Genomic DNA, 7,966 nt, shown 5'->3' with positions numbered 1-7,966 from the left:
ATACGCTCCTTCATTAAATGCTTTGACCAATCATTGGAAAATATAAATAGTTTGTTTATGTTTTCAAACAGAGTAGAGAAATAGATTTGAGTTTTTTAGTTGAGAAAAAGTTGATTTCAAGATTTGAACATTCACATCAAGCTTTGGGTTTTCAAAGAGAGTGGAATATGATTGCAATTGTATTGATTTCAGTTTGTTCTATAAACAAGTGTGATCCCTTCTCAACCTACTGTATTTCTGGTGTTGTGTTGCCAAGGTGTGTTGTGTGCTCTTGAGATGGTCAAGATCAATACTCTTGGTGTGATTTGCCAAAGGGAGTGTGTTTCTTGAAGGGTTCAAGGTCACTACTTTGTGGTGGTTTGTGTGTTGTAATCTGGTTTGATTACTTAGTGGATTACCCAGTGGTTTTTTGGGGCTGGATGTAGCTCTTGGCTTAAGAGTGAATCAATATAAACTGTTGGTGTATTTCTCTCTTACCCTCAAACTCATTTAAATTCTGTTTTAAGCTTTACTGGTATAAACAACCGATTGTTTCGAAGAAACAACCGATTGTTTTTCTGTTGCTTTGCTGTTTTATTGCTTATGTTCTTGGCTAACCTGATTTTTGTTCTGGATTCACACAAAGAATTTTGTTAAACTTTAAAAAGATTTCAAAAACCTCTCTTAAACAATTCACCCCCCTCTCGTTTAAGGCCATATATTCTAACAAAACCTCCCTATTCGCAAGGTCTTACAGAAGCCCGATGTGGCGGGTCGGATGGTGCATTGGGCAGTTGAGCTATCAGAGTTCGATGTGCAATACGAACCAAAAGGACCTATCAAAGGCCAGGTTTATGCCGACTTCGTAGTAGAACTCTCATCGACAGCAACACATCAAGAAGAAGCAGACTTCAGATGGATCCTCTTCTTGTACAGGTCCTCCAACTAGCAGGGTAGTTGAGCTGGCGTCATTTTGGAAGGAGCAAATGGGTTGCTGATTGAGCATGCCCTATGATTTGCCTTCAAGGCTAGCAACAACCAAGCTGAATATGAGGCCTTGGTTGCAAGAATGTTTCTGGCCACGGAGATGGGCTCTAAGAGTCTCCTGGTGAAGAGTGATTCCTTGTTAGTAACGGGGCATGTTACGGAAGAATATTAGGCCAAGGACTCTCAGATGGCCGCATACCTAGAGTATGTCAAAGTCTTGAAAGAGACTTTTGCGGTGTTCGAACTAGTACACGTCCTCAGAGAGCAGAATGCCCGAGCTGACTTGGTGGCAAAGCTTGCCAGTTCAAGCAAGGGGGGCAGACAAAGGAAAGTCATACATGAGACCCTGAGGACGCCTCGAACCACCACAAATTGCAGAGTAGAAGTCCAACAAGTAAGCACCTCAAAAGGCGTTAAAAGAAGTTACCGGTCGCTGACTCAAGAAATGTTAAAAACACCCAGAATAAGCGCATATAACTTGTCAAGGGAAGAATCACTGCATGTTTACCTAGTTGAAGAAGGCGAAACTTGGATGACACCTTATAGCCGCTACTTGGCTGACGGGGTACTCCCGCTAGAGCCCGTAGAGGCCAGAGTAGTCAAGAAAAACTCAAGTAGGTATACTCTGGTTGATGGGAATTTGTTCAGACATGGATATACTCAGCCTATCCTGATTTGCATAAGTGGTGAACAATGCACGCGCATCATGGCGGGACTCCACGAAAGGATATGTGGGAGTCACATCGGTGACCGAGATCCCTCATCAAAAGCCATTTGTGCAGGGTACTACTAGCCCCCACCATGAAGGAAGATTGCACGAGGTATGCACAACGATGCAAGCAGTGCCAACGGCATGCTGACTGGCATAATGCACCCCAGAGGTGTTGCGATCGATCCACAACCCATGGTCATTTCACACCTAGGGGATCGACATCCTGGGACCGTTTCCCCTAGCAATTCGACATATGAAGTATGAAGTGGTGGCCATTGAGTACTTTACAAAGTGGATAGAGGCCGAGTCCGTTACGCAAATCACAGCTTACAAGATCCAACACTTCGTGTGGAAGAACGTAGTATGCCGTTTTGGAATCCCGAAGCGCTTGGTGTCTGTTAATGGCACCCAATTTGCAAGCCAGCAGTTGGGCAAATTGTGCACAGAGCTCGGTATAAAGCAGGTGTTTGCATCAGTCGAGCACCCCTAGACGAATGGGCAGGTCGAGTCCGCCAACCGAGTTTTGCTCAGGGGTCTAAAGAGAAGACTAGAAAAAGCTAAGGGAACTTGGGCAGACGAGGTCCCTAGAATTGTGTGGGCTTACCACACTACTCCCCAGTCCACCACCAAGGAAACACCTTTTAGTTTGGTGTATGGTTCGGACACGATGATCCCCGTAGAAATTCAAGAGAGTTTACCACGCTTCCAGAACTTCGTGGCCGAAGAATCCAACGAGGAAAGAAAGGTGAACCTAGATCTATCGGATGAGGTTAGGGAGGAAGCACGCATCAAGGCTGAAGCCTTGAAAAGAAGGGTGAAGTACAAGTACAACTCCAAGTTGAGACCTTGGCAGTTCCAGGTCACCGACCTGGTAATGCGAAAGGCCCCCTACCAACTAGAGAACAAGTTATCTCCCAAGTGGACTGGTCCATTCCGTGTGACAGAGGCACTTGGAAACGGGGCATACAAGCTCGAGACCTTAGAAGGTGGGACAATTCCTCAAACTTGGAACAGAGCCAACCTAAAGTTTTATTTCAGTTAATTATATCATTGTACACAGTTAAGGGGACACTTTTTTTCTCTTATCAGGATTTTTTAATGAGGTCGACCAATAAAAAAATAGTTGAAAAGATATATTTGCAAGTGTGTTGTACAGTGCAGCTAGTGAACCTCTCCCTTGTCTTTATAAGCCAAGGTAAAAAACAGTAAGGTTCCAAGTAAAACTGAACCTCTCCCTTGTCTTTATAAGCCAAGGTCGAGAACAGTAAGGTTCCAAGTGAAAGTGAACCTCTCCCTTGCCTTTATACGCCAAGGTCGAGAATAGTATGGTTCTAAAGTAAGACGTCTCCCTTGCCTTTATACACCAAGGTACATAACAGTAAAGCGAACCTTTCCCTAACCTTTACACGCCCAGGTCGAGAGTAGCATGGTTCAAAATAAGACATCTCCCTTGTCCTTATATGCCAAGGTCGAGAACTGCGAGTAAACCTCTTCTTTATCTTTGTATGCCAAAGATAAGGCGAGTTAGAGTTCGAGCAAACATCTCCTCTACCCCAAAGTGTTAAAGATTGAAAAAGGTAAAGATCAAGCAGGTTGGTAAAGGAGCGTACTACTTAGGCAAGGTGATGGAAGAGGGCCAAGCACAACCTCACAAGAAAGACAAGAGCCAAGACATGAAGCATCCAAAGCCAAACCAGGAGCGTCTAGGGCTAAGGGAGGAGCGTCTAGGCCAAAGGGGAGGAGCGTCTAGCTCAAGGTGGAGAGCGTCTAGGCCAATGAAAGGAGCGTCTAGGACCAAATTGCTAAGTCCATGGCCAAGCGAATCCATGCATATTTGTTTATGCTACATGAAGGCCCATTAGGGGTAGCTTAGTATTAAGTGTAGTGTGAATAGCATAAACTTGATTCCATGTGATTTACCCTAGATTTGCTCACATTCTAGAATGTTTCCTCACATGGCCGGCCATGTGCTCCATGTGGAGTAATTTGCATTTCATTTTGATTAGCATTAGGGTTGCATTATGGTCCTCCTTAGCCTATAAAAGGAGGAGCCTACACCTTGTATTTTCAAGATTGAATAGAGTATTGTTATGCTGCCAATTTAGTGCCATACATTACTCCTTGCCTAGCTTCTAGGTTTTAATCTTCATTTCACCACCTTCAAAGGGGCTGGCCGAACCTCCCCATTTCCACACTCTTCATGCACCTTCAAGGTCACCACACCTCTTAGGAGGACCTTGTTCATCTCTTCCATTAAGCTTCCGCACCATCTTCCACAAACATCCAAGAAGAGGTCATAGGAAATCCATCATTTGGTATCATGAGCTATGGTTCTTCAAAGATGAGTATCTCTTTGTCATTTTCTTTTTGAGTTCTTCTTAAATCTGTGTTGTTCTTCATCTTCCATATTGTCTTGCTGTTTTTTAATTTTTGTTTTGAATTGGTGTGCTGTTTGGAAATTCCAATCGATGCATCTTGTTCAATTGTTCTTGAGCAATCTTTGTGCAATTTTTGGTAGGATTCCATATAGTTTGTGTTGCTGTATTTTATTTTAGGTATTTGAGTCCTTATTGAAATTTTAATTGGTTCATATTGTGTTCATTTGAGTCTTTTAATTTCTGAATCTATATGTGTTTTGTCTAGTCATGTTTCTTCCAAAAATGTCATCAAATCATAGTAGTACTTTGTTTGGCTTATTTGTTTCTTGTTTTTGGTATAAATGCTTGATCTGAATCTGCTGTGTTTTTTATCCTTTGGTGCTTTTTATTTTTAGCTTGAGTTCATATTTGTGTTTAGATCTACACAAATTCCATTTCACCAATTCCATTGTGTTTTTCTTTTGGTATATCTTGCTTTTTTTTTTTCAGATTTACAGAATCCCCTGTTTTGCATAACTCTGTGCTGGCTGTTATGCTTAAGAAAATTCTAAGCCTCTGGATTTTGCAAGACTGAGGTGTTAGAGAAAAGACAAAAAAAAGAATCAGTTCAAAAAAACAAATAGAAAAAAAATGATAAATATTATAAAAACAGTGTGCAATCCTGACGCTACAACTGGCGTAACTGAGCACCGATTTTAGAAAATTTATTAAAAACAAATGGTGCATGCGTTTGGAGTGAAACCAACGCCAGAATTTCGTTAAGATCTTGATTTGTTTGCATATAAATTTTCAGAAGCAAATTTTAAAAGGCCAGGTCAGCATAAATCAGTGAAAATCACGCTCTCTGGACCACAACAATTATTTTCAGTGGTGCTGTTTTTGATTTTGAAATCAAATCTAGTGCTATTCTATAGGTTCCATTTTGTGTGCCATCCTTTATTTGAGTACCTTTTTATTTGCTTGTCTTATTTCATTGAAACTCTTTCTAGTTGTCACATTTAATTCCATTTGTGTGGTACTGTTTTTCAAATTAATTTGTTTCTTGCTTTAATTCTTTGACCTCTAAGCTTAGTGGTGGATTAATTATCAATTGGTACTTGATTGAGTGGAAATTGACTTGAGGGGAGTCTAGTTTGCTTAATAGGTGCTGGATTGAAGAATTAATTACCTAATTCCAAGAGGAACAAACGCAAGGAGCAGAAACAAACACCTTCTAAATACACCACATACATTGGAAGGGCCAACAAAGAAGAGACAACAAAAAGAAGTGCAAATAGAAAAATCAACAAAAGGGAGTTCATCTAATTTCTTTCAACTTAGCTCTTGTTAATTACTTGTTTAATTACGCAATTAGACGGTGAGTGTGTCTTCAAGGGCTCCAAGTGTCCAAGAAGCCTCACCTAGGGCCAACTAGTTTAGAACTATCTAGCTTATCAATTGTTAATTATTTTAATTGCATCTTTTTACCTTTAATTAGCTACGCTTATTAATTGTCTTTGTATTGTTTAAAGCTTTGTTAAATTTGCTTGGTTGATTAGATAGTTTGCATTGTTTCTTGCATTCAAAATTTGATTTCTCCAACTTGATTGTGTTTTAAGTGGTTTACTAAGAGAAAGATTTGTGTGAAGATTTGGAGGGATAGTTTTTGGCTAAGGCAAGACTTGGTATTTAAGTAGTCCATTGTGACTCACCTCTCTTACCTGGAAAACTACCTTCTCTAACTTCCCTAATTTTTCTCAAAGTAAAACACTTCTATACACAAAGCTCTAGCCATGTCTTCTCCATCTCATTCTGCAAAGTCTATTGAAAGTGATGTAAAGTCCATGAAATCTATTTTAAAACAACTTGCAAAGGACGTACAACTCATTTCATATAGAAAATTGGAAAATAAGTCTAAAATCAATGAGTTAGCTAGAGCAAAGGAAGAGAAATCCCAAAGTTCAAAAAAATCCAATAACCATGCATCTCTTTCACAAATCCAAGAATCTCTAGGGGAGGGAAGCCTTAGAATCCATGATTACTACCAACCACCCCCTAGGAGAAATAGAAGAAGAGAGGAAGAGAGCCCAAGGGAAGTAAGGGTAGACCTACCCCATTTCTATGGTAAGGAAGATGTAGAGGTATACCTAGATTGGGAGATGGAAGTAGAGCAACTCTTTGCTTGCCATAGGGTGAGTGAAGAAAGGAAGGTACCCTTAGCAACCCTTAGTTTGCAAAGTAATGCCATGTATTGGAGGACCTCTCTAGAGAGAGACCGACGTCTTCATAGGGAGCCTCCCATAGAATACTGGAATGACCTTAGGGGAGCCCTAAGACGTCGCCACATACCTTCCTACTACCATAGGGAGTTAATGGACAAGCTCCAAAGACTCCAACAAAAGAACATGAGTGTGGAAGAGTATAGGCAGAAAATGGAGCTCTACATGATGAGAGCATCCATTAGAGAGGAAGAGATCACCACCATATCTAGGTTTTTAAGTGGGCTCAACCTTGAGATAAGGGATAGAGTTGAACTTCTACCCTACCAAGACTTGAATGACTTGGTTCAACTTTGCATTAAAGTTGAACAACAAAATTTGCGCAAAAATTCAAGTCAAAGGGTGGGTTCTTACTCCAACTTTTATCCCAAGAAAGACTTTAAAAGAGAGGGTAGCACATCTAGAGAAGAACCCAAAGAAACTACCAAACCTTTAGTAAAAGAAGCCTCCACCCCACCCATCCGTGCTAGGGACACCAAGTGTTTTAAGTGTTTTGGAAGAGGACATGTGCAAGCACAATGTCCAAACCAAAGGGCTTTGTTCTTAAAAGGAAAAGATGAGTACACTAGTGGTGAGGATGAACCTAGTACACAAAAAAATGGGGAAGGAGAGAGGATAAATCCTTTGGAGGGGGACTTATTGATGATTCAAAGAATCTTCCACAATCAACCTAGTGCATCCATCGAGACACAACGAGAGAACATCTTTCATACTAGATGCAATGTTTTAGAAAATATATGCTCTCTTATTGTGGATGGTGGATCATGCTGCAATTGCTGTAGCACTAGATTGATTGAGAAACTAAATCTACAAGTAGTTCCTCATCCAAAACCTTATAATTTACAATGGATCAATGAGAATGGGGAACTACGTGTAGACAAACAAGTGGAAATCAAGTTTTCTATAGGTAACTACAAAGACAAAGTTTTATGTGATGTAGTACCTATGGAAGCTTGCCACATCTTATTAGGTAGACCATGGCAATTTGATAAGAAAACCTTGCATGATGGTCTAACTAACGAGATTTCCTTCATCCACAAGCACAAAAAGTTTGTACTTAGCCCTTTACCACATTCCCAAGTGGTAAAAGACCAAATACAAATGAAACATAAGAGGGATGAAGAGAAAATAGAAAAAGAGAAAACTTTTGGGAAACAAAAGGCGTGGGAGAAGAGTGTTCCTTCCCACAAGGTCATTCAACAAGACAATCACATTGAAAATACCCTTGAAAACATGCTTCTTGTTGAACAACCTAGCCTTACCTCTTGTAAAGGAACACTTGCAAGCATAAGCAAAAAAGAAGAGTCTTTAAAAGAAGCTTGCATAGATAAAGACTATTTCTCATATGTGCTAGGATATCACCAAGAGAATGTCAAGTTATCTATAAGCATCTACAAAAACAAATTTTTGTGTGAAGTAGTGCCTAGAGCAACTTGTCATGTCTTATTGAGACAACCATTGCAAAGTGTACAAATTTTCATAAACAATGATTGTAACAACGAGACTATCTTTACATATAAGAGAAAAAGTCTACATGAAGGAGAACTCATGGGCCAAATTAGAGTTGATAAAACTCTAGAGCTTTTAAAAGGAAAACTTTTGTCACCCATGAGAAAAGAGGTTCAAAGACATTACCTTAGGTACAATACATG

Source organism: Phaseolus vulgaris, chromosome 8 (assembly GCF_051622355.1).
Source record: "Phaseolus vulgaris cultivar YP4 chromosome 8, ASM5162235v1, whole genome shotgun sequence".
NCBI classification, from domain to species: domain Eukaryota; kingdom Viridiplantae; phylum Streptophyta; class Magnoliopsida; order Fabales; family Fabaceae; genus Phaseolus; species Phaseolus vulgaris.
The sequence above is the reverse complement of the archived record's forward strand: the minus strand, read 5'-3'. Positions refer to the sequence as shown.